This window comes from Pleurodeles waltl, chromosome 4_2 (assembly GCF_031143425.1).
Source record: "Pleurodeles waltl isolate 20211129_DDA chromosome 4_2, aPleWal1.hap1.20221129, whole genome shotgun sequence".
Lineage (NCBI taxonomy): Eukaryota > Metazoa > Chordata > Amphibia > Caudata > Salamandridae > Pleurodeles > Pleurodeles waltl.
Genome location: NC_090443.1, coordinates 9,265,360 through 9,292,203, shown reverse-complemented (window position 1 = coordinate 9,292,203; position 26,844 = coordinate 9,265,360). Strand labels below are relative to the sequence as shown.

Here is a 26,844-nt window from a genome sequence, read left to right as displayed (position 1 = left end):
CTCAGTATCAAACATTTAAATTTTGCCCATTCACCACAGGCCAGCTACATGTACTTTTCTCACTGTGAGGACATGGGCGCCATTTTATATCAGCAATTTTCCATTTTGTAAATGCGTTCATCAGTACCGTCCCAGCCGTCATACAACAGGCAGCTGTTCCACCAATACAGTTTAGTAATAATTTTCCAGACATCTGTATCAAATTCAGATAGCTGTTTCACCAAAGCAGATCAGCAAAACACGCATCTCAGAGACAGCTTTACCAATGCCGAACTATCTTCCTGTTAGAGCATCTGGGTGCAACTAATTGCATTTGAATACATTGGCGGTCATTCTGACCGCGGCGGTCGCCGCCCGCCATGCGGTTACCGCCGAATGACCACAGCGCGGTCAAAAGACCGCGGCGGCCATTCCAACTTTCCCGCTGGGCCGGCAGGCGCCCTCCAAAAGAGCGCCCGCCGGCCCAGCGGGAAAGCCCCTGCAACAATGAAGCCGGCTCCGAATGGAGCCGGCGGAGTTGCAGGGGTGCGACGGGTGCAGTGGCACCCGTCGCGATTTTCACTGTCTGCTAAGCAGACAGTGAAAATCTTTGTGGGGCCCTGTTAGGGGGCCCCTGCACTGCCCATGCCAGTGGCATGGGCAGTGCAGGGGCCACCAGGGGCCCCACGACACCAGTTCCCGCCATCCTGTTCCTGGCGGTAAAAAACACCAGGAACAGGATGGCGGGAAGGGGGTCGGAATCCCCATGGCGGATTCCCTGGGCCAGGGGAAAACCGGCGGGAAACCGCCGGTTCCCCTTTTCTGACCGCGGCTTTACCGCCACGGTCAGAATAGCCCAGGAAGCACCGCCAGCCTGTTGGCGGTGCTTCCGCTGCCCTCCGCCCTGGCAGTCAGAGACCGCCAGGGTTGGAATGAGGGCCATTATCTTTAATCTTATTCAAATTTGACTTTTGATTTGTTCCAGTGCACACGTAGTTAGAATTTAGTTTATGTCAAGTTTGCTCAGAAGTGATTTAGATGTCTGCGGATGGTGTTTTCAAACAGAGCTAGCCTCTGTTATGTACTGCACTGTACCTCTGATAGCGCGTCAGAACCTTGATAAGTAAACTTACAAGGAGACACGCCTAGGCCAATGAACCTTTTGACCACGTTCAGCGACTTCCCAGTAGGAGATATCTTTCTGGCATTACAAAATCAATAGATCAATAACCCCATCGATATCCACAGCAACTAATCAACAAATTAATCAATAACATTTAATAAGAAGAAATATAGTGAACACACCATGACCTTTCAGTCATGAAGAACCACGCCAATCTAGTTGTGTTAGGATATTTATTTCCCAATTAGTTACAATCTAATAGTCATCTCCATTAATCTCATTAGCAATTCATCTCATTAGTAACTCTTCAAACTTTGTAATTAGACACACCATTAATCAATTCATAGAGAATCTGTATTCAGCATAATTACATCATTAATTAAGCAGCTTAGCAAAATCTCAGTAACACTCGATTCAACAAAGCAAGAACTCAGTCATTTGTCTATTTGCGTCAGATTTTAGTGAACACCTTAACTAACCTCGAATTAGCATCGGCATGTTGGGCTTCATGCAAAACAATTTAGCAAACACAAATTTGGAAAACATCTAACTATGGCTTCTATCAAAAGAGCAGTTGGTACCTAGAATGAAAAGGCAAACAGACAATTACAATCATCATCAGATAGTTACTCCTCCAACGAATCAGCAAACAGTGTCAGTCTTCGTCCTCAGGACATCAGTCGATTCACCATCAGCAAGGATAGGACAGGGCAAAGTCTCAGTAAGGTATAGCTAAAGAATAAGGCTCTTCCCTCATATAGAAGAGAAGCAAGTATCAGTAAGGATGAATAGGGAATGGTTAAAGTATCAGGAAGAATAAACGGCAAAGTCTCAGAAATGGCAAAGTATAGTTTAAGGTAGAATGTCCAAATAATAGCTGATTTCTCCTCGGGTCTTGCAGTCATATCAAAACTGTCGAACTAACCCTTAATTTACCATTGGATAATATTTGGTGCATCATTATCTCGGTCCAATAATTCTTCACACACTTCACTAGAATTTTCCACAAACACAGTTCTCATATCGTTGATTGGCCCAAGTTATTGACGTCTTCATTGGGTGGAATGTCAGGTAAGAGAAGTTACACTTTATGCTCCAGTCTGTAGTCCCATTGTTTTCTCCTACTCCAGGCAGCCTTGCACCTGTTACGAATTACACTGCTGCATTCAGCAAGAATGTCTCCTTGAGCAAGTCGGGTCCTATGAGAAAGAATTTACTACGGCTACACACACATCTCTAGCTTCTGGAAAAGTACAGCATTGTGTCCTTCAGGAAGACAGCACATTGCACGTTAGGAAAAACACAATTTAATATGAGACCAGCATCTAGAGGTATCTAGTCCCAGACCCTTGCTAAACTAAGGCCTAGAAATTTAGTTCACAAACCCCTAATATATGACTCTAATTATGATATGCTAATACGAATTCAAAACATTAGTACATTGTTAAATCATCATTAATAAGTTTCATTAGTCTTCGTATATATTGGTGGCCACTCCCCGTGGGCACATTTCAAACACACACATTACTTTCTATGTTAACACATTTTCTATGCAGCTTCATTACACAATATATTGCAAGCTTTTCATGTTAATATTAATTTTAAAAGACGCACTCCAATACCTCCATCCTAGAAAATATGTGTGACATTAATAATACTTCTGTGGCTACATTTATGGATTTTGTGGTGTTTTAGGGTCAGCTAAATTCAAAAATATTTTTTTTATATCCTCATTGGAAAATTAATTAAATCACACCCACTACCTAGATGGTTTATAAACCGATGGTATGAAAAAAAAAAAAAGTATTTAGGACGATCAATTTTGTATCTAACATGGAAAGAAAGGTATTGACTGCAGTGGGACGTAGACGAGATATCTAAATTCACACATCTATTTTAAATAGTATATGCATAACACTAAAAAAGCTTTTTGATTAAAAAAAAGTATATTTACACTGCAGCATAAAACTAAAATAAACAGAAGCTTATGCGATTCATGTAGCATACTGGGGGCCAGCAACCAAACAGCAGGAGTTATGGAAGAAATATGTTGTGTCAATACTCCTAGCCCATCAGTCACACTGCTTTTTTATGTTCCAAACATAAACCCCTGTTTTTGGATTTGTCTTTGGAAAATGAAAACAGAGCTGTTCCAGCCATGTCTGGGTGATAAGTTTCAGCGAACGTGCCATGCATGGAGGTCGGTCCTTCCATGGCGTCATGGCCGACTAGTCTCCATTTCTTGTTCTTCAAGGACAAATTCCCCAATATCTGGGCCTGTCTATGGAAAACAAACAAACAGACTGAGGAAACCAAGTTCAGGGCAAATGAGACATATGATAATGTGGCGGGTAGGTTGCAGCTGGATCAGCACAGGCAGTACCTCTGCCACACAGAACTTTTGGCAGCCTACCCACCAATCTTTAAAATTAAATGCTGCCTCAAAGGTGTTCTGAATTTTTCGGTTGTCACAAATAACACCTATTTTGAATTTTTCCGCAGTAATGACTTTTAATGGGGAGATTTTATTGCTTGTAGCATCAAAATCCACATCTCCAGTAATTACAAGGCCTGTTATCACCTTTAAATTCCTGCGCATTTACTCTGCTAAAATTGAATAGGTTTGTAAGGTGCAGTAATTCCAGAGTGTGTCCACACAATTAGAAATCTAGCCTCAGAGCAAACAGAATTGTGAAGGTGTTAGCGTGTCAGAGCCTTAATAAGTAAACTTACAAGGAGACACATTTAGGTTGACGAACCTTTGGACCACGTTCGGGGACTTCCCAGTACGAGATGTCTTTTGGGCATCACAAATCAATAGATCAATAAACCAATCAATAATTTCAATAACTAATCAACAAACTAACCAATAACATTTGGTAAGAATCAATAAGTTGAACACACCATGACCTTTCAGTCATGAACAACCACACCAATTTAGTTAAGTGTTAGGATATTTATTTCCCTATTGGCTACAATCTAATGTCATCTCTGTTAATCTCATTAGCAATAAATCTCATTAGAAACTCTTCTAAATTGCACCTAGAACGCAATTAATCAATGCATAGAGAATATTCATTCAGTATTTAGGCACTTCATCAATATAAACAACTTAGCTAAGTCTCAGTAATACATGATTCAACAAAGCAAGAACTTAGTAATTTCTCTATTTGCATAAAATAATTGTGAATGCCTTAACTAACCTCAAATTAGCATTAACATGTTGGGCTTCATGCAAAACATTTTAGAAAACACGAATTTAGAAAACCATCTAAACTATGGCCTCTATCAAATAATAGCAGTTGGTACATAGAAAGAAAAGGCAAACAGACAATTACAATTTTGCATCAGATAGTTACCAATCCAACAGATCAGCAAACAGCGTCAGTCTTCATCCTCAGGACATCAGTCAATTCACCATCAGCAGAGATAGGATGGGGCAAAGTCTCGATATAGCACAGCTAAGGAATAAACTCTCTTCCCTCATATGGAGGAGAAGATGGCATCAAGCAAAGAATGGGTAAAGGATGGTTTAAAGTATCAGGACAAAGCAAACGAGTGAAAAGTCTCTGAGAAGTAAGTGGACTCTAAAAGTCTCTGCACCTCTCTCTCTCTCTCTACCCTTATTCTTATTGGGTCTCCGTTAAATCAAAACCACCTAATTGGCTCATAACTCCCCATTGGATAATAATTGGTGCATTGTTATCTCTGTCCAATAATTCTTCACACATCTTGCCAGAATTTTCCACAAACCACAGTACTCATGTCACAGATTATTGACGTCTTCATCGGTTGGAATGTCAGGTAGGAAAAGTTACAGTTTGCGCTCCAATCAGTGTCTCCATTGTTTTCTCCTACTACAGTTAACCTTGCATCTGTTACGAATTACACTGTTGCATTCAGCAAAAACGTCTCCTTGAGCAAATCTGTTCTCATGCGAAATAATTTACTACGGCTACGCACACATAACTTCTGGAAAAGTACAGCTTCATGTCCTTCAAGAAAACAGCACATTGCACGTTTAGAAAAATGCAGTTTAATACGAGACCAGGCAGCTAGGCCCAGACCCTCGCTAAGCTAAGGCCTTCTAATTTTAATAAGCAACTTCTTAATACATAACTCTAATTATGATATGCTAATACAAATTCAAAACATTATTGCATAACAATTCAGAATTAACAAGCTTTTCATTAGTTTTCGTATACATTGGTAGCCACTCCCCGTGGGCACATTTCAAACGTGTGCATTATTTTTCTATGTTAACACGTTTTCTATGCAGCTTCATCACACAATATATTGCAAGCCTTTCATATTAATATTGCTTTTAAAAGACACACTTCAACAAAGAAGTTGGATTTTTCACGTCTAGCTTTTACCAGATCATAGGCGGTCATTCTGACCCTGGCGGTCAAAGACCGCCAGGGCGGAGGACCGCGGGAGCACCGCCGACAGGCCGGCGGTGCTCCAATGGGGATTCCGACCGCGGCGGTAAAGCCGCGGTCGGACCGGCACCACTGGCGGGCTCCCGCCAGTGTACCGCCGCCCCATTGAATCCTCCAAGGCGGCGCAGCTTGCTGCGCCGCCGAGGGGATTCCGACCCCCCCCTACCGCCATCCAGATCCCGGCGGTCCGACCGCCGGGATCCGGATGGCGGTAGGGGGGGTCGCGGGGCCCCTGGGGGCCCCTGCAGTGCCCATGCCACTGGCATGGGCATTGCAGGGGCCCCCGTAAGAGGGCCCCTACATGTATTTCACTGTCTGCTGCGCAGACAGTGAAATACGCAACGGGTGCAACTGCACCCGTCGCACAGCTTCCACTCCGCCGGCTCGATTCCGAGCCGGCTTCATCGTGGAAGCCTCTTTCCCGCTGGGCTGGCTGGCGGCCTGAAGGCGACCGCCCGCCAGCCCAGCGGGAAAGTCAGAATTACCGCCGCGGTCTTTCGACCGCGGAACGGTAACCTGACGGCGGGACTTTGGCGGGCGGCCTCCGCCGCCCGCCAAGGTCAGAATGAGGGCCACAGTCTTTAATTTTTTCGAGACAGATAGATGAGTAAGAGTAAAACCCATCATTTTTAGTACTCAAAAATAACAAAACAGGGTTGTTACGTTTAATATCAAAGCTAGTTTCTAGTACTTTTTTGCTATCATTAATATTATCCCTGCATGTACTGTACATTTTCCCGGTATATGAACTACTCCTGAATCCATCTCACCTAAGAAAGCTTTACTTTTCCTTTAGCTTTAGCTGTCTGGTTCATGCTGTATTGAAAAGGCACTGTACCAGAATATGTGGCCTAAATATTGTCTGTCAACAATATAGTACCTGATTTAGAAGTTGACGGATGGAGTAAAGGCTGACAGGGAGGTAGAAGACTTTGCATCTGCCACTTTGTTTTACCCTTCTTTCCCAATTTATAATAATCGCTGTTTTTGCAGTGAATTCTATGCCTTTGTATGAAGCAACCCTACAGTGGTTTATTCAAAGCCTTTAAAAAGTCTGCTTTTAATTTGTCATTTGTGATGGATGCCTACACAATCTTTAAAGTGTTTTCTTTTCCAAAAACAAACTCACAAAATGGGTGTCTAATGTGGGTGGATGACAGGATTGCTTACCTCCAGCAGCCTGTACTTCCTCGGGCTGGCAGAGGAAGGTTTAGGCAGACTGAGTACATTGTATTCCATCGGTGTAAACTTGGTGTTCCACCTGACTCAAAATAGGACAAGCAGACTAAGGTGGTCATTACAACCCTGGCGGTCGGTGTTAAAGCGGCGGTAAGACCGCCAAAACAGGCCGGCGGTAAAAAAATTGCAATTACGACCATGGCAGAAACTGCCAACAAAGACAGCCACTTTAACACTCCGACCGCCACGGCGGTACAAACAAACAGCGCGGCGGTCACCACCAACAGACAGGCGGGAGACAATGTACCGCCCACACTATTATGACAGGCCAATCCACCACCTTTTCCGGGGCGGATTCACCGCAGATAAAAACACGGCGCAAACAGGAATTTCGAAGGGAAAACACTCACCTCTACACACCCCACGAGGAACGAGGGCACCATGGACCCAGAACTCCAAATTCTACCTGCGATAGTCTTCCTGCTCCTCTACCAGGAGCACGAACGCCGGCGGCGAAGACCACGGTGAGTACTGCACCTACGACACAGGGGAGGCAAAAAACAGGGCACGCCACACGCAACACCCCCACCCTCACCCACTACAACACACACAAATGCATATCAATACATCACAGTTACACCCCCCAACCCCCCCGGAAGAATGCAAAGACAATAGAAAATTAGTGTAACCATTGTAATATATAAAAAGTAGGCAGAAATATATATATACACCATGTACCAAATATATACCAAGCATAGTAGTCCAGGTAGTGTACTAAGAAAGTCTGTGGAACACTGGGACCACACGGTATGGGCGAGGCCCACACAAGATCCCCGACCATGACGGAGAGAACACTGCAGGGGCATCAGATACCAATAAAACAGGCACCTCAGGGGGAGGGAAAGGAGGGGCACCTCAGCCTCATGAGTGCACGACGCCAAATCCATGAGGGGGCCACATGCCCACTGTTCCATCCTGGGGAGTGCAAAGCCAAAGTCTCTTTGTATCTCTCCACTGGTTCTGGAGGGGGCATGGTGCCCAGAGTGCTTCATCCTGTTAAGGACAGAGGTAGTGGATGACAGTCTCCACTGGTTCTGGAGGGGGCATGGTGCCCAGAGTGGTTCATCCTGTTAAGGACAGAGGTAGTGGATGTATCTCTCCACTGGTTCTGGAGGGGGCATGGTGCCCAGAGTGCTTCGTCCTGTTAAGGACATAGGTAGTGGATGTATCTCTCCACTGGTTCTGGAGGGGGCATGGTGCCCAGAGTGCATCATTCACCTCGTGACGGACTCAGTTGCGTCAGTGCCCCTGCCGCTCATGGGCTAGTGGTGCTTGAGATGGCGGTGCCCTGTTCAGCGTTGCTTGAGATGGCGGTGCCCTGTTCAGCGATGCTTGAGATGGCGGTGCCCTGTTCAGCGGTGCTTGAGATGGCGGTGCCCTGTTCAGCGGTGCTTGAGATGGCGGTGCCCTGTTCAGCAGTGCTTGAAATGGCGGTCTCCATTGCAGGGTCTCAGCTGCTGGCGGTCCTTCATGGTCCAGCGGGCCTTGTGCTGGCGGTCCTTCATGGCCCAGCGGGGCAGGTGCTGGCAGTCCTTCATGGCCCAGCGGGGCTGGTGCTGGCCTCCTGGGCAGCTGGGCTGGTGCTGGCGGTGGCCTCCTGGGCAGCTGGGCTGATGCTGGCAGTGGCCTCCTGGGCAGCTGGGCTGGTGCTGGCGGTGACCTCCTGGGCAGCTGGGCTGGTGCTGGTGGTGGCCTCTTGGGCAGCTGGGCTGATGGCGGTCTTCTCCGCCGTGCTGCCCTTCCCAGACTTGCCGGGTTTCTTGTGGCCCTTCCCCACCTTGGAAGGTGTCAGAGCTGACTCCACACTCCCAACGGGACCCCAGGGAGCAGCTTTGGTGGCTGGAGTCATCCCCCTCTCCCACCGGGCACTGGCCAACTTCTGATGCTTCACAGGTGGGGGACTGTCTGTGCTGTGGCTCTGTGCCACATTGGCTGCCCTGGTGGCCGATGCACTCCAGATTCCGGTGACTACAGGCACCACTGGTCCCGGAGATGTTGTGGCTGAGGTGCTAGTTCGGGACCTAGGAGACGTACGGGGTGGGGGAGGTGTGGGAAAGAGGTCAAGGTTGGACAGGAAAAGTTTTTTGGACACACTGGGATGGGTAGCTGGAGGGGGTTTGGGAGTGGAGGAAGAGGTGGTGGTTGTAGGAGGTGTACGTTTGGTGACTTTGGGTGAAGATGCATGCGCGGGAGGCTGTTCGTGAGGTGGATGACTGTTGGGTCGGTGTGTGCCTGCATTTGTGTATCTTGGGAGGGGGGGGGTCACAGAAACACTGGGAGAGGACACAGGGGACGTGTGAATGGTAGTGGGGGTGGCGACTGCACGTGAGCGGGGTGTGGTGGTGGGTGTGCTGGAGAGGGACGTAGTGGCTGTAGAGGTAGTGCATGCAGGTGTGAGTGTAGACGAGACTGGGAGGGAGGAGGGAGATGAGGAGGAGGGAGACATAGTGGAGGCAGTGGATGTTGGTGTGTCTGCATGTGTGTGATGCTTGCGTGAGTGCCTGTGGGATGTGTGGTGCTCATGTTTGCCTGAGCTCCCCTTGGGTGTTGAGGTGTGTGCATGTTGGTCTGTAGGTGTGCTTGGGATAGGCTGAGGTACAGGGGATCGGGTTGGGGTGGAGGAAGTTGGAGGGGGAGGCTAGAGACGGGGTCAATGGCTGCCATCAGTTCTGAGGCCAGAGTCTGAAAAGCTCGCATCAGAGGACGAGTCCATGTCGCTGGTCTCAGCTCCTGTCCCCGCCGTGGAGCTCCCCTCCCCCTCCGTCCCACTGGTGAATTCAGACTCCGTAGTGTCGCCCTCTAGGGCCATGTGGGATGCAGCTCCCTTGTGCTCCGGTGCCACTGCTCCTCCGCCTGATGATGCTAATGCACTCAAGAACAGGGAGACCACAAAAAGGGGGGGAAGACAGAAGAAAGACATGTTGAGTGCATGCATTACCACTACCGTTGGCGGACACGACAGACACAGAAGCCCCCTGCACTACGCTGCGCTCTTGGGCTCCACTGTTCAATTTCTGGCAAATGGCCTACAAGGCTATGGACGACATCTGCACACATAGATGACACAGGGGCATGACTAGGTGTACTTGGCACTCTACAGAGGTGGGCTGGGGTGCCACATGGCCTGCCTTACGGAGGGGCCTTGCCTACGGAACTCGCCCTGGCCTAGGGAAACCCACAGCCCACCTCCCCCACCCAGACACCTCCACTGCGTGCAAAGTCAGCAGAATGAGAGTGTACTCACCCCCTTGTGGCTGCTGTGATGCCCTCAAGCGCCCATCCAACTCCGGGTAGGCCACCGCCAGGATCGTGAACATCAGGGGGGTCATGGAGTGATGGGCATCCCTCCCACGTTGGGAGGCCATCCCCTGCTGAGCCTCCGCCGTCTTCTTGCTCCAGCGGCGAATGTCCTCCCATCTTTTCCGGCAGTGGGTGCTCTGTCTGTGGTAGACCCCCAGGGTCCAGACGTCCTTGGCGATGGTACGCCAAATGTCTTTCTTCTGGTGGGCACTGACCTACATGAAATGTACAGGAGAAAAAGAGAAGTGATTACCAACTGCACCGTCAAAGTGATTGGCCCCCATCCCTACCCTTGCCATGTGGCACATGCATTCACCGTCTTTCATGCACGCAGCACTCTCCCCCTTCCTTCTTACATCCAGCCCTCTCCACACAGGCATAGCCCATACAGCATGCTCCCTGTGTACTTACCTGTTTGTCTGGAGGACCGTAGAGTAGCGTGTACTGGGGGAGGACCCCATCCACGAGCTTCTCCAACTCCTCTGATGTGAAGACAGGGGCCCTTTCCCCAGACACTCGAGCCGTTGTCTCTTCCAGACCGAGGTCACAGCAGCACTTGCAGTGTACGTCCTCTCCTGTCGAAGATCAGGTATTGAGTGATTGAACAGATAGAAAATGGCGGTCACGTCCGCGGCGGTTCGTACCGTCACCACCAGCGTACATCGCCATTGGCTCCTGGGACCCATAGGGTCCAATGTTAACCAATGCAGCATTGCGCCACGGTCTTCGACCGCCTACCGCGACGGTGTACAACGCCAGCGCAGTTACCTCACATCCCATTGTCCCACTTTAGAGGTCAGGCAGCCGCCATTTCAGGGGCCCATATGGCTTCATTTCCAACTGCGTCACACATACCTAGGCCTAGACTCAACACACATACAGGCCACCTTTTGTGTATGATTGGTGTTCTGTGTAAACTGTGGGCACGTACCTCTGAGTTGTTTGACTCTGTGCTCGCTGTTGTCCTTCATAGGCACCGTCCGCTGGGACATGTGAGGAGATGGCGGCATCCTCCGGTGTACCGACCATTGGTGGACCTGTCAACAATGGAGGAGCAACATTTGATTATCAAATAAAGGCTTGACCGTGCCACAATCCAGGAACTGTGTACCCAGTTGGAGCCAGACCTGATGTCAGCAATCCGCCATCCCACAGCAATCCCCCCTCAAGTGCAGGTGCTGTCAGTGCTCCATTTCCTTGCAAGTGGGTAATTTCAAACAACAGTGGCCATAGCATCAGGGATGTCCCAGCCTATGTTTTCAAACGTATTGTCCAGAGTGTTGTCTGCCCTTCTGAAACACAGTGCGTGTCTAACAGTTGTCCCTCACCATTTGCAGGTGACTCTGGTTACCCGAACCTGTCATGGCTACTGCCCCAGTGAGGAATCCCAGGACAAGGGCAGAGGAACGCTACAATGAGGCCCATGGGTGAACTAAGAGGGTGATTGAGCGGACCTTCGGCCTCCTGAAGGCCAGGTTCAGGTGCCTCCATATGACAGGTGGATCCCTATTCTACTCACAAAAGAAGGTGTGCCAGATCATCGTGGCCTGCTGTATGCTTCATAACTTGGCTTTGCGACAACAGGTGCCTTTTCTGCAGCAGGATGGTCCAGATGGCGGTGTTGTTGAAGCTGTGGAGCCTGTGGACAGTGAAGATGAGGAAGCAGAGGAAGAAGACATGCACAACAGGGACTCAGTTATCCAGCAATATTTCCAGTGAGACACAGGTAAGATTACAGACCTGCCTACTACATGTACTTTAACACTACCACCTCTCTACTGTCTATCGTTTTCACCCAGTGTATGGTCACTGAGTTGTCACTTTCCCTTACGATTTCACAGATGTGGGTCCCACTGTGTGACATCTGCTTAGATTCCTCATGGTCTAGAGCTGTGTGACATAGGTATGTTGACATTAAACTTGAAAGAGCATTTTGGCACTGTAATTGCTAATACACTATTTCGAAATCACAGACAGACTCCAGATTGTTTTGTGCTTTAAGTGTGTTTATTTAAGTGCTCAATATTGGAGGGGGTAGTGAAATGGTGAGGAGTGATGGCGGAGGAATGTCCATGGCAGAGTCCAGTCTATTAGTCTCACAGGTGCATTGCCCAAATGGGCATAGGAAGTGGAGCTGGGGCAGTTTAAGTATGGACAGGGTGACAAAGTGGGACAGTAGGATGACAATCAGTGTGGTCTCATTTCTTGGCGGGGGTCTTGGCATCGTGCTCTGTCTTTGTCCTGGATCTCAGGGACCGTTTGTGGGGTGGTTCTCCCTCTGCAGGGGGTGGGGTGCTGGTGTGGTGGTCCTGTGGCGGTGCCTCCTGTCCACTAGCGCCGGCGGAGGTGGTGGGCAGTTCATCGTCCATGCTAGTGTCAGGTGCCCCTTGTAGTGCCACAGTGTCCCTCCTGGTGTTGAGTACTTCCTTCAGCACCCCTACGATGGTGCCCAGGGTGGAGCTGATGGATCTGAGTTCCTCCCTGAAGCCCATATGCTGCTCCTCCTGCAGGCGCTGGGTCTCCTGAAACTTGGCCAGTACCGTTGCCATCGTCTCCTGGGAGTGGTGGTATGCTCCCATGATGGAGGAGAGGGCCTTGTGGAGAGTGGGTTCCCTTGGCCTGTCCGCCCCCTGTCGCACAGCAGCCCTCCCAGTTCCCCTGTGTTCCTAAGCCTCCGTCCCCTGGACCGTGTGCCCACTACCACTGCCCCCAGGTCCCTGTTGTTGTTGGGGTGGTGGGTTATCCTGGGTTCCCTGTAGTTGTGGACACACAGCTGATTGACGTGTCCTGGGGACGGAGGTATGGGCCTGCTGGGTGGGTGGGTGGGTGCTGTGCTGGTGTTTCCAGAGGGTGGAAGCTCTGTAGTGGCCTGTGACTGTGTGATGGGAACCGACTGTCCTGAGGTCCCCGATAGATCCAGTTGGACAGAGGTGCTGTCATCATTGTGGGCTTCTTCTTTTGGTGGTGTGGACATGTGTGGACCCTCCTGTCCAGTGACGTTGGGTAGGGGTCCTGCAGGGGTATAAAACAATGGTTATTACATCTGTGTGTGTCATGGTGTGCAATGGGTGGGTGACCGTGTACCCCAGTCTTTGCATTCCTGTGTGGGACCTTGTGTGAGGATGGTTTAGGGAGGTGTATGGGTATGTGCAGTGGGCATGCTTTAGTGATGGGTGTCCATGCTTTGTTGTTGCATTCAGGGCTTGGTGTAGGGATGGGTGGTTTGTGATGTTGGGACATATGTGAGGAGTAGGAGTGATGGGGGTGAGGGTGGGGGTTTGTGATGGCATGCAGGTAGGGAGTGGGATGTAATAGTAAAGCTTTGACTTACCAGAGTCCATTCCTCCACCTACTCCTGCGAGGCCCTCAGGATGCAGAATCGCCAAGACCTGCTCCTCCCATGTTGTTAGTTGTGGGTGTGTGTTTTATATTGTAATGGGTGTGTGGGAGTGGTGTGTGTATGTGTATCAGGTGTGTGTATTTCGAATTGTCCAATGTGGCTGTGTTTTGTAGGTTTGTGTGTATTTTGAGCGTGGCGGTGTGTACAGCCAATGGAATACCGCAGTTGAAAGACCGCTGCATGGATTCGTGTGTCGTGATAGTGTGGGCGTATTTCTGTAGGCGTGACGGTGGAGGATTTGTTTTCGCCAGTTTATCACTGACCTTTGGTGTGGCGGACTTGTGTGGGTGTCTGAATTTTGGCGGATTCCGACATGTGGGTCATAATAACTAGCGGAATTCCGCGGCCGCGGCGGTGTATTGGCGGTCTTCTGCACGGCGGTAAGCGGCTTTTACCACGAATGTTGTAGTGAGGGCCTAAGAGTTTGAAGCACCCTGTCCACCCAACTCTAAATCAGGCCCACAGTTTCTTAAATATATTTACAAAAGCTTCCCTTTTGGAGTTTATTATAGAATGTCTCTAGTCAATTGAGTGATATGTTTGTAAACACTATTTAGCCCAAGATACTTATTTCAGATGATATCTTTGCTATTGATATTCTTTGGAAAGCATCACTGTCACAATATCTATCGCAACAATACCGAGATACAGAAATATTGCGTGAAAAATATTGATTACAAATATATTGTATCAAAATGGTAAGAATAAAGGTTAAAAAAAAATTGTTCACACTAATAACATTACAAAAGATACAAAAATATTGTTTTTTGATGGATATAGAGTTTAAACTGGCAAATCTTAAATAAGTTAACGTTTAGGATTAATATAAATTAAACATGTTTAAATGATATTTAATACTATGTACAAATACTTACATAAACATACGCACATGTGTGTGTATGTTTATATGTACATTTATATAATTTAACACCATTATTAAATATACACATTTTACATTATATTAAACTTATTTTTTATTTACTGCTATAAAAAGTATATATATGTTGGAAATGTTCCTTTTTGCAGGGTTATCTCCAAGCTTTTTGCCTACTTCCTCCTATTTTTGTCTGATCCGTTTTTGCTGGTTTTTGGACACTAGGCACTTAACCACTGCAAGATAGTGCTAAAGTGCAAGGGCTCCCTGTGAAAATTGTGATTGGTTTTCCATGATTGGTATATTTGACTTATCAGTAAGTCCCTAGTACAGTGCACCAAGTAGCCCTGTAAACATGTCTCAGACCTGCCATTGCAGGGTCTGTGTATGAAGTTTAAAACTGCCTTGTCGAACTGGCAAGTACACCCACTTGCTAGGCCTGAACATTCCCTTTTTGTACATGTAGGGCACCCCTAAGATGGGCCCAGGGCACCCCATGTGCAGGGTGCAGTGTATGTAAAAGAAATGACATATACTAGAGTCTTTTACATGTCCTGATAGTGAAATACTGCCAAATTTGTTTTTCACTATTGCAAGGTCCATCCCTCCTGTAGGTTAATATGGGGATTGCATTTAAATTCCTCTTAAGTGTAATTTCCCGTTGAAAGCAGATGTAGATTTTGAGTTTGGGGTCCTAGAACTCACAATTAAAAAATACATCTATTAGTGAAGATGTATGTGGATAGATGTGTGTGTGTGTGTGTGTGTGTGTGTATATATATATATATATCAGCTTCAAACCCAGGACGGGTGCCATACTGTCCGTGGACCATGACAGCGGACTCACTTAAACATTTAACTCCAAGAAAACAACACGGGCCCTCACGGGGTACCAATAAGATCTTTATTCTGAGGAGACACATTTCAGCAGAGTGCCTTTTTCAATGCTCACTAAAATGAAGTGAATTCTTAATTCCATTTCTTTAACAATCATTCCAGGTGTTATCATTGGAGGATTCCAAGAAAGATAGTGAAAGAGGTCACTCGCCATCCTGGTCCAGATACCTTCTCTTTGGTCGCCATGATTGCATGCTCATTCACTCTTACATCCAAATGGCGGTGCCTGCATTTTCACACCTTAATCAATACAGTATCATTCAATTAAAAGATTATCTCCCCTTGCCACTACCACACTCTCTCTCTCTCTCTCTCTCTCTCTATATATATATATATATATATATATATATATATATATATATGATTTGATCTTACATATGTAATAGTTATTGACGATAATAAGGTCTGAACATTGGAGACTGAACTCTCGCAAGAGCCTATTGTGTGATTCCAGCTGTGATTTCTAGCATACTGTATGATCAATTTAGTTAAAGAATAAATAAGTGCCTCAGTAGTACAAGAGCTGTATACACACAATAACCAAAGGTAATCGCTCCTTGTGAACTACCAAGGTAAGGATGAATGTGGAGGTGGTGGTGAAACAGAATGGGTAGGTAAAAAAGAACAGGGAATAATACACAACTGCTCACTTACCACTTGTGTGTTCAGCCACTGCCAATTAGTCTGCTAAATTCTGCATGGCTACTAGTGCTGCACTGCTACAAGATTGTAACCAGAGGTGGGCTCTCTTGGTAGGACTCACTTAGGACTGATGCAGAAGCAACAGTTCAACAAAGGCCATCCTGGTGAAAGAGTGCTGGCATAGCACTCTTCAGCACTGGTGCTGTAACTGTGGTCTGCAATGTTAGTGTGCTGTGGTGAGGTGGTGGCAGCACAGGGACTGTGCACTGCCAGAGGCTCTCCCTGTGCTTAGTATGTTGCATGATGCTGCAAGTTGATAGACCTGGAGCAGAGCATGTGTCATGCTATCATCTGCCTTAGTGAAAAAAGGTGCCTATGTACAAGTGTTGTCAGACTGCATAATGATGACCCCACCCACAGCCCCTGAACACATGTGCATCTCTGGCATGGGAGGTAAGGCTTTCTAAGTGCTGATGCACTGGTCTCTGGGGGGCGCAGAAGTCCCTAGACTCACAATTATCCTGCCTTTCACCCACTGCAACATTTTACATGATTGCCACTCGTGCTGTCGATCAAAGGCACCACTTTCAGTATGGTGGTAGTGGGTCAGTGCATGGCAAGAAAAACAAGGCTGCAGGCCACTGCCAGAGGTTTGCACTGCTCTCTGGGCCATTCCTACATGACTGATCCCAGACTGGAGGGCAGTCACCTTTTTAGAAAATAACAACACAGGAAAGGCACCATTCCTTGGTTCCATGTGGACACACTCTCTTCTGGGTGATTGTTTATTTAAGCAGTGCATGCACAATTAACCACATGCTACACAGATTCCCTGGCACTAGCTCAACTATTTCATCCATAATCGTAGCAGCTGCTTTGGCATATCAACTGTCATTTTAATTGAAATTAATTTCCTATGCGCGCCAGTCGTGATCACTGATTATTAAAATTAAAACAATATATTCCAATATAGCGCACTCACTGCCAGCGCAGTTGCAGCTGTACAATAGAGTACACCCAAGATGTCCCAAAGAGCCTTAAGATGGGCAATCATTGTGTTTTAGTACGGTGATGCGAACACCAGCACTACAATGCTTTACTCTAACCACTGATGTGTGGTATTTTGCAGAACTGTTTGTGACAAGTTATTGTGTATTATTGAGCAGTGGAAGAATGTTACCAATTACCGAATTGCATACACAACTAGTAAAGTGAATACCTAGATATCAAAGTGTTTTGTGAATGCACTTCGTAATTTTGAATATTTTGAAAACAAAATATTTTTTAGATAGCTTTTTTTAATTTGTCGATCCGGATTCATGAACTCTCCCGATGTGTATATCCTGTCCTGGGCCTTCCCAAAAAGAATACACAAATTTAAAACCATAAAAGTAGACTGTAAAATTGATGCTTGATGTAGGTGGTTTACTAAAATTACACATAAACTTAGGGCCATATTTATGACCTAGTTTGAGTTGCTCTTGCACCATGGAACATGGTGCAGAGAAACGCAAACATTAAGTCAGAATTTTGAAGCCACACAAAGCTAATTTGCATGGCTTTGAATGGCTAAAACCTCTGGAGTAATGCAATGCAGCGTAAATCACTGTGTTGCATTACTCTGCACAAAGGAGGTATTCAATGGGCATTGCATGGGTGTTCCCACGCAACTACCCTGGTTTTTGACGCATGTCCAGATTTACCAAATCCGGTAAACCTGTGAATGCGCCAAAAAGATAATACAGAAAATATATTTATTTCTCCTCACTTTTCCTCTTTCTGTGTGTGCTGCATTCTCAACACGTAGAAAGAGGAAAAAGCCTCTCAAGACTGTTTTTGTGCAGGAAGGTGCCAAAAAAACTAAACAATTCTGCATACAACGCAGCCACCTTCGCACCATGGTACAAAGGTGCCTGCATTGGCGCTAGGCTGCCAAAATGGTGCCAGCGCAAGGAAAATGGACAGACGTGCACTGTATTGAATAAATATGGAGCATTCCTGCCCTTTCCCTTTTACACAGGGCAGCGCAGCAAGGTGACTTGGGGGGTCATTCCAACTTTGGAGGAAGTGGTAATCCATCCCAAAAGTGACGGTAAAGTGACGGATATACCACCAGCCGTATTACGAGTCCATTATATCCTATGGAACTCGTAATACGGCTGGTGGTAAATCCGTCACATTTGGGACGGATTACCATCTCCTCCAAAGTTGGAATAACCCCCTTGATGTTCTGCTCTGCACAACACAAGTCTTAAACTTGCCCCCTATATTCCAATTAGTAATTTTATTTTAGAAGGTTATTTTAATATATATATCAGGATTCGTGGTCTGTGACAGATCTGCCAGTCCCATTATGTGACGGGTCCACGAATCTCATGTGACACAGTAACAAATGGATTTCATTGGTTTAAACACCTGTCAGCTTTTTGACAGGAAATGTATTCTTAGTTTTTTCTCAGTTGGGTGTGCCTGTGTGAAATTACACCTTACAGACACTCCTGCACAATTGTTTTTGGTTTGCTGTTTTTTTCTTGAAATTCAAAATGGCATCAGGACACAAGTTTGAGCAGGAGGAGCAGTTTAGAGGGTCGTCTTCTAAAGATCAACCGCCACCACAAAAGGAGTCTATCCCATGAAAATGTTTCAGCATTCCTTCGGGTAAGAAGAAGGTAATAGCCAAAATAGTAAAATGTAATCTGTGTGAGAAGCAGCATTCAAGGAGGACTTAAAAAAAAAGTACTCACCTGGAGCTAAGAGCATGCTAAAATACTTGAAAACAATCCATCCTCACCGACAAGCAAGGGCAGAGATGGAACATGATGCACTGCATGCTTCTACATCTCTTGCAGTGCAGGTAGTGTTTGAGAATCTAGTGCCGACTGCAGCTGCTTCTCATTTACTGACAACAGTTCCAGAATTCCTGAAAATTGGAACATTCTGCCCAGTGTGCAATAAAGTACTTGGGGAGCAGTCCATAGATGCTCTCATTGAGGCTGTAGAAAGCCACAGATGGTAATTTGTTAAACAAAAAACTTGTTAAACACTTTCTGTGCATTTTGTTTCGAGACTTAGGGCCTGATTTAGATGTTGGTGGAGGGGAATACTCCATTACAAACATGGCAGAGATCACATCTGCCGTATTACATTATATCCCATTATATCTTATGGGGATCATAATAAGGCGGATGGGATAGTCGTCATGTTTGTGACGGAATATTCCATCCGCCAACATCTAAATCAGGCCCTTAATTTGTTATAGCTGCCATTAAAAAAAAGAATAAAAAAACAAAAAAATGCAAAAAGTTCAAAAAGACAATTCAAACGTTTTGAAAACCTAAAAAGAAGGTTCTTGTTAGAACCCCCTTTTCTGGTTTAAAGAAAGAAAAAATATACATTATCTTACATATTCGTTTGTGAATGTCTCAATACCTGTTGCTATATGTCTACATATATGTCATTTTGGGTGGGTGTTTTTTGGTTTGTATGGGTGTGTGACTTGGTGTGTGAGTGGCTGTATCAGTGTGTGACTGGGTGTGTGAGTGGCTTTATCAGTGTGTGAGTAGCTGTGTGAGTGCCTGTATCAGTGAGTGGCTGGCTGTGTGAGTGAGTGTGTGAGTAGCTGTACCGGTGTGTGACTGGGTGTGTGAGTGATGTATCGGTGTGTGAGTGGGTGTGTGTGACTGTATCAGTGTGTTGCTCAGTGTGTGAGTGGTTGTGTTGGTGTGTGGCAGGGTGTGTGAGTAGCTATATTAGTGTGTGGCTGGGTGTGTGAGTAGCTGTATAAATGTATGAGCAGGTATGTGATTGGATGTATCAGTGTGTAAGTGGGTGTGTGAGTGGCTGTATTGGTTTGTGAGTGACTGTATCAGGGTTTGTGTGTGTGTGGCTGTATCAGTGTGTGAGTCGGTGTTTGAGTGGCTATTTTGGTGTGGCTGGGTGGGTGAGTGAGTGTATCAGTGTATCACTCACTGTGTGAGTGGCTCTGTTGGTGGTAGATGGGTTTGTGAGTGGCTGTATCAGTGTATGTCTAGGTGAGTAGGTAGCTGTATTGGTGTGTCAGTGGCTGTATTGGTGTGAGGCTGGTTGTGAGAGTGGCAATATCAGTGTGTGCCTCAGTGTGCGAGTGGCTGAATTGACATGTGGCTGGGTCTATGAGTAGCTATACTGATCTGGGAGTGGGTGTGTGAGTGGCTGTATTGATGTGTGGCTGTGTGTATGAGTGGCTGTATTGGTGTATGGCTGGGTGTGTGAGTGGCTATATCGGTGTGTGGCTGGGTGTGTGAGTGGCTATATCGGTGTGTGGCTGGGTGTGTGCATGTATGTATTGGTATATGGCTGGGTGTGTGAGCGGATGTATCGGTGTGTGGCTCGGTGTGTTAGTTGCTGTATCGGTGCGTGGCTGGGTGTGTGAGTGGCAATATCAGTGTGTGCCCCAGTGGGCCTGTGAGTAGCTGTACTGATGTGGGCGTGGGTGTGTGAGTGACTGTATGGATGGGCGGCTGTGTGTCTGAGTGGCTGTACCGGTGTCTGACTGGGTGTGTGCATGTCTGTATTGGTATGTGGCTGGGAGTATGAGCGGAAGTATCGGTGTGTGGCTGGGTGTGTTAGTTGCTGTATTGGTATGTTGCTGGGTGTGTGAGTGCCTGTATCTGTGTGTGAGTGCCTTTGCTGGTATGTGGCTGGGTGTGTGAGTACCCATATCAGTGTGTGGCTGGATATGTGAGTGGGCGTATTAGTGTGTGATTGGGTGTCTGAGTGGTAGCATCGGTGTGTGTCTGGGTGTGTGACTGACTGTATTGATGTGTAACTAGGTGTGTCAGGGGCTGTATCAGTATGTGTCTGGGTATATGAGTGCCTGTATTGGTGTGTGGCTGGGTATGTGAGTGGCTGTATTGGTGTGTGGCTTGGTGTAGGAGTTGGTGTATTGGTGAGTGAGTGGGTGCATAAGTGGCTGTATCAGTATGTGGCTCGATGAATGAGTGGCTCTATCAGTGTTTGACTGGTTGTGTGAGTGGCTAAATTGGTGTGTGACTGGCTGTGTGAGTGACTATATCATTGCATGTCTGGGTGTGTGAGTGGCTGTATCAGTCGGTGGCTGAATGAATGGCTTTATAAGAGTATGAGTGAGTGAGTGAAGGCTGTATCTATATGTAACTGGGTGTGTTAGTGACTGTATCAGTGTGTGCCTGGGTGTGTGAGCGGCTTTTTAAGTGTATGGCAGGGTGTGTGAGTGGCTGTATCAATGTGTATCGGAGTGTGAACTGCTGTGTCAGTGTGTGGTTGGGTATGTGAGAGCCTGTATTAGTGTGTAAGTGTATGTGTGTGAGTGGCTGTATCGGTCTGTGGCTGGGTGTTTGACTGGCTGTATCCGTGTGACTGGGTGTGTTAGTGGCTGTATCAGTGTGAGTGGGTGTGTGAGTGGCTATATTGGTGTGTGACTGGGTGTGTCAGCAACTGTATCAGTGTGTGTGTGAATAGCTGCATCAGTGTGTGACTGTGTGTGTCAGTGGCTGTATTGGTGTGTGGTTGGGTGGATTAGTGGCTCTATCAGTGTTTGACTGGGTGTGTGAGTCGCTAGGTGTGTGATTTGCTGTACTGATGAGTGACTGGGTCTGTGAGTGGCTGTATCAACGTGTGCTGGGCCTGTGAGCTGCTCTATCACTGTGTGACTGGGTATGTGAGTGGCTTTATCAATGTGTGGCTGGGTGTGTGAGAGGCTGCATCAGTGTCTGAGTGAGTGTGTGAGCTGCTTTATCAGTGTCTGATTGGATTTGTGTGTGTGTATCAGTGTGTGAGTATCTGTATGTTAGTATAAGTGGGTGTCTGATTGTGTAAGTGGGTGTATGTTTTTTTGTGTAATCTGGAACACCCTGGCAATGTAATCCTATGGAGCAACACCGAAAGAACTATGGGCTTGATTTAGGGTTTGGCGGGCAGTTTACTCCGTCACAAACAGATATCCCGTACACACATTACGTTTTCCATAGGAGATAATGGAATCGTAATAAAGCAGACAGGATATCCGTCATGCTTGTGATGGAGTAACCCCCTCCACCAAACTCTAAATCAGGCCATAATAAGTAATCTACATTAATACAATAGCTGGCACCACTGATCTGAATAAAAAGGAAAAAAACAAAAATGAATTAGTATTCCAATTTAGAAATGTAAAAATTAAACTAAGAAATTTCTTAATGCATAACGTCATAATAGGAACAATTCACTACATCTTTTTGATGCTCTGATGCTATGTTATAATAAAAATAAGCATTTTATTTGTCCTTTTTTTTTAACTATTCTCAGCTTTTATACTAAAATACACCATCAATGATGTACTGTATAAAGAATTATCCTTTTACGGTGGGGAGAAAACAATCATATAGATTGAAGAAAAAAAACAGAACTGCACACTATGTCAGTGCAACTAACACTTGCTATTGCACTCACTACAATTTTTTAAACAATCATTTCACCTAAACTTGTTCTACTCATCTACAAAACGATATGCTGAAAATGAGACCTTCATCATTAGAACTACTACTAGCTATATATATGGCACACCAGCATATGCAAACCTTATAAATGCATCACCCTTGGTGGCTGTATGATATCATAAATACTGACATCTAGTACAACTACATTATTCAACTTCCAAAACTGTATTCCTCCTTAGAACTTTCGATCCAGCAACAAAGGATAAGAATTTGGTAACTTATAAACCAATCTTTGCTTGGATTTTAGGATGCTTTTCATTACATTCTGTCCATCCACCTTTTAGATAGACAGTGTGGTGACTAGATGTAACAGTATCTCATTTCTGAGAGATGATAGCAATGATAGCAATAGTACTATGTGGGTCATTCTGAGCTTGGCGGGCGGCAGGAGCCGCCCGCCAAGCGGGAACCGTCAGAATACCGCTGCGCGGTCAAAAGACCGCCGCGGTTATTCTGAGTTTCCCGCTGGGTGGGCGGGCGACCGCCAGAAGGCCGCCCGCCCGCCCGCCCAGCGGGAAACCCCTTCCCACGAGGATGCCGGCTCCGAATGAAGCCGGCGGAGTGGGAAGGGTGCGACGGGTGCAGTTGCACCCGTCGCGATTTTCAGTGTCTGCTATGCAGACACTGAAAATCTTAGTGGGGCCCCCAGGGGCCCCACGACACCCGTTACCGCCAGCCAGGTACTGGCGGTCAAAACCGCCAGGACCAGGCTGGCGGTAAAGCGCCGCCATGGAGGATTCCTCAGGGCAGCGGGAAACCGGCGGGACACGGCCGGTTTCCCGTTTCTGACCGTGGCTGTACCGCCGCGGTCAGAATGCCCATGGATGCACCGCCAGCCTGTTGGCGGGGCATCCGCGGCACTCTGCCCTGGCGGTATTCAACCGCCAGGGTCAGAATCAGCCCCTATATGTTTTTTCCAGAAATAGATATTTGTCCTGCTTTAAAGTTTGAAATCTCAGTTTCCAATTCACTGCCATCTGTCCCACATCATTATAGCATTAAAATAACATACTTACCACTTCTTCCGATGAGTACTGTTGACACAAGATCTGCTCGACAATTTGGGCATCTATTATTTTGTGGAGCTTGTTTCAAGAATCTGTCAAAAGTCACAGATTTGCAATCTGGTAATGTTAAATAAATAAAACATTCTGAATCTACTTCTGTGCTTGATGTGTATGAGTAATCTTCACACTCATGGTTCCATGAATAACTAAGTCCAAATAACTCATCAATTGGTGTTTTCTCTTCTTCTAAAACAGCAAACATTACCATTAAAAACTCCTGTGTATCCTCCTAAGTGTTTTATGTAAACTGTACAGATCCCCTACTTATAGCTACAATGTCTTGAATGTATGACGCACAATGTGCTTTAGTCCTATCACTATGGAGACTTTGCAGCAAAACACAGTGCAAAATATAATGCCTTCCGTTAGTCAGTCAGTATACTTTATTGCAGGATTAAAGTAATTACAAACAGGATAAAACAAAAGAGAAAAGAAGTACATTGGAATAAAAATGATGAAATGGAATGAAATAGTATCCCTAAAGCACTAAATGAATAAAACCATCAGAAATACACACAATAAGACCAATGGATAAAAGCACAATCAAATTCAATGTATAATATACACAGCTATGCAACATGCAGGCCTGCTGCAGAAGATTGGTTGCTGTTTCATTTTTCTAAGCATGTGAAATACCAAGTTGCACTAATATCTAAAATGTTATGTGCAAATACAAGGCATTCTATGCAAATATTAGCCTTGAAAGTTCATGGAGATGTAATGGCCAGAAGAAGCATTCTATAGATAACAATCACAATGCAGTATGCTGTGAAATAGGGACTGGGTGAACAATACTATAAAATGTCAAATGCTTATGCATGGGGGGCCTTGAGTGTGCTCAAAGGTTTAGTGTGCGCTGTGCCCAATGTTATACATCCCGCATCTGTTGACAGTATGTCCTCAGCATTCAGAGTGCCCAATTGCGCTAAAATTGAAAGTATCTTTGGCAAGTGGAAATTCATTTTATTTGTGTCTTGGCCTTGGAAGTTCAACATAACTTGCCAGCATGCAATTCGAAATAGTATAGGACAGTAAGCCTTCAGATGACATCTACAACCTAAGGACAGTGAGCCTTGAGGTGTGAGCTTAACATGCTGCGCTATTAGCCATATTATAAGGTGCCAGATACTTATAGACAGGACATGCTGATAGAAGTGCTTGTTGAATTTGTGTGCAACTTTTGCAGGATGACCAGATAGACCTGCAGCCATGCTAGTTCCTGAGTGAGCATGTTCAGGCGATGAAGGTTAAATCCGTCCTGTAGTGGCCACTGCAAGGCCTCTCACACCCCTTGCCTTTATTGTTGGATGCCCAATTAAGGGCTCAAAGATCCCCGGAAGCTGCCTCCATTGGTATGTTGGTGTCTCCTGGGCACCTCCCTGCTTCCGAAAAAGAACTTTCCAAACCAAACTAATTCCATTGGGGCTTCTGCTGTATGCAAAAATATGTTAATGCCTCTTTGCATGCTCTTAGCCCATGCTGGAGAAATATAGGCCTTAAATAGATGTGCCTCTTTTGTAACAGACTAGGGCTGCAACATATAGCATGGGCTGCTGATTCCGTGCGATATTGGCACAGCCTGCATTGTCTTTGAACACTACCCAAGGTCCTCTAATGAGGTCTGTATTCCCATACAGGAAGAGTTAGCAGCCTAGTCAACAATATGCTCCTGAACACAAGGGTTCCAATGGCTACTTTTAAATATGGTTGACAATATGTGGCCTCACGTGAAGTCACAAGGCGTTCTGCCCCTCTGATTTTCCTGATGGTCACAATATCTGATTCTCTTGAGACCCTCCTGCCTTGTTCATTTAAGATTTTCTTTACATGATCTGAAATGATGATAGGATCATGTGAGTACATTGAGGCCAGGTTCAGAGTGGCCTGGGCGCTTTTCAGATACTTTGACCAGGTGCTGTCACTGTCCCTAAAAATTGCTTTAAGTCCCCCGCGAGGAGTTTCTAGGTCAGTCCTGATCACTCAGTGATAGAATTTGATTGTGTTTTGTTCATTCCAAATCCATCGTCATCAAGTCAAGCTCCAGACGAATCACTGTGTGCAGAGTATGCCTAGGGATCGGAAATATTTTGTTGTAGGAGGCTATGTGACAGCACTCAAGTGACACAGTGAGCCTACCGGGATGTGCGAGATGGCCTTCTGTTGTTTCTGTTCAATTTCATATAGAACATGAGGTAATTCAAACAGTACAATTAGAACAACATTAGCATAGCAGTTGATACCAGAGGGGTTTGACAACTGGTCACCAACAATATCTCCATCATTTTCATTTTTTGTTTCTTAAGAATTTCCTTGTTCTCTTTCATTTCCTTATTTCCAACAACATCACTACACTCCTTTGAGTGTTTCGGTTTGAACAGATGGAGTGTTTTTCATACAATGGATTCTGTCCTAATTGAGGAGCATAAAGACTTATTAATCGATTGTATACATTTGCACAACTTGAATCTGCATTTACTCTGCTATCATCAAATGCAACTAGATACAAACCAGACAATGTTCTAACTTGATACAAGACTACATATAGCATCTATACTTAAACCTTGTGATTTATGAATAGTAACAGGATATGCTGGAGAAACTGGAAACTGTTTCAGAAGAACATATACATTTTTCACAAGCAAAAAACATGCAATCCACCTTCAAATCTGCTTTGCAATCACTAGGTATTCTGCCTCATTGCTAGTAGGGAAGCTATTAAAATTAACAACTTTACCCACAGCAGCAGTAATCTAACCTTTATCTACATTTAGATTTTGACACAAAATCACTGTACAGTTTTTGCAAAGAATTAAACATTTCTCCAATCTGGCAGTCCATGAAACCGCTTTTTCCAATGAATCCAGTTTTGCTTGTAATTTTTCATTTAGCAATACATCAACAGCCTGGCATCCATTTTGTCTATTGCCTTCAGTTGTAAAATGTATTTTTTCCCCAATTCCAGCAACTCTTTGTTGAAAGAGTCACACTCCTCCAGTGTATGCATTAGGCATACAATAGGTTTAGCTTCTCGTGTGAAAGTGAACATTAGCTCTGCTGCTGTCTTGTTAGTTTTAAAAAGTTTTTTAAGAAGACTGCTTTGTAGCACAAGTCTTCCCTCTTTTGAAAGAACACCTGCTCTAATATCTTTCAGAATATTCCCATGTTCACTGTCAGATGCTTGTCGCATATTCCTAAGTAATTCTTTGTACTGGAATTTTAAACAAATATTGACATTTCCAATACTTCTCAAATAATTCTGAGTTTCATCATAAAGAAGTGATTTGAACACAGGCTGCCATTTCACAGCTGTAAGTTGCAATAGATGTCCAAAAACAATCAAACGATTTCCTCTAAAAAGGACATTGTAATCTGTTCTCAGAATCTGTT

At 45.7% G+C, this 26,844-nt stretch overlaps 1 protein-coding gene across 3 annotated transcripts in view; it reads left to right on the top strand.

Annotated features, from left to right (window-relative positions):
• LOC138292044 (dehydrogenase/reductase SDR family member 4-like) overlaps nt 1–26,844 on the top strand; it is a 628,908-nt gene that overhangs the window by 364,120 nt on the left and 237,944 nt on the right. The gene's annotated exons all lie outside the window — the stretch shown is intronic.